The following is a 1,129-nucleotide window of genomic DNA, read 5'->3' as shown; positions in this document are numbered from 1 at the left end:
TTTTTTTTTTCTGGGAGCTAAGCAACTTGAAAGAATTATGCCCGCAAAATTTCAGATTTTTTCGACAACTATAACTATTTTTTCTAATTTCTTATTATTTAATATTTAAAAATTCATTAAAAAAAATTGGTTGGTTGAAAAATTATGAAACTTGATTTTTAAACTCTTTAGAATGTCCCATTAATGAATCAATCCAGCTCACGGAAAAAAAACAATATAAAACTTGAGATATTTGACTGTATGACCGTTCGGAAAAATCGTATCTAGGCCTGGCAGACCAAAAATGCCTCAAAATGTACTATATAGGGGGGTGACTAGTCTGCATGGGCTGGGCACGGGGGTACCCCTATATCTTCCGCCACCCCCACGCCCCAAGCACTATGTGCCGCACATGGGCATATGCTTGGGGCACGGGGGTGGTGGTCGGAGGTCGAGGCCGATTGATGGTGGCGGAATGCCCACGGTGAGGTGGTGTCGGAATGGTCCTGCGTGCTCGCCCGCCCTGCCCCACCTGCGTGTTCCCGCGTGCGCGCGCCCCCCGCCCCGCCTCGCCCGCGTGCTCCCGCCTGCGCGCGCCCAGCCCCGCCCCGTCCACGTTGTCCCGCGCGCGCGCGCCTCGCCCAGCCCCGCCCGCATGCTCCCGCGCGCGCGCCCCGCCCAGCCCCGCCCGCGTGCTCCCGCGCGCGCGCCCCGCCCAGCCCCGCCCGCGTGCTCCCGCGCGCGCGCCCCGCCCAGCCCCGCCCGCGTGCTCCCGCGCGCGCGCCCCGCCCAGCCCCGCCCGCGTGCTCCCGCGCGCGCGCCCCGCCCATCCCCGCCCCGCCCGCCTTCTCTCGCGCGCGCGCCCCGCCCAGCCCCGCCCCGCCCGCCTTCTCTCGCGCGCGCGCGCCCCGCCCTGCCCCGCCCACGCCCCATCCATCACCCATTAATTGTGAAATTACATGTGGAGTTGTTGTTTTTTTGTAATTTTTTTTCTGGGAGCTAAGCAACATGAAAGAATGATTCCCACAAAATTTCAGATTTTTTTGACGGCTCTAGCTATTTTTTCTAATTTCTTATTATTTAATATTTAAAAATTCATTAAAAAAAATTGGTTGGTTGAAAAATTATGAAACTTGATTTCTAGATCCAT

The sequence above is a fragment of the Cucurbita pepo genome, unplaced genomic scaffold (assembly GCF_057944985.1).
Source record: "Cucurbita pepo subsp. pepo isolate OVF unplaced genomic scaffold, ASM5794498v1 scafford_95, whole genome shotgun sequence".
Lineage (NCBI taxonomy): Eukaryota > Viridiplantae > Streptophyta > Magnoliopsida > Cucurbitales > Cucurbitaceae > Cucurbita > Cucurbita pepo.
This window is presented reverse-complemented; position numbering follows the sequence as displayed.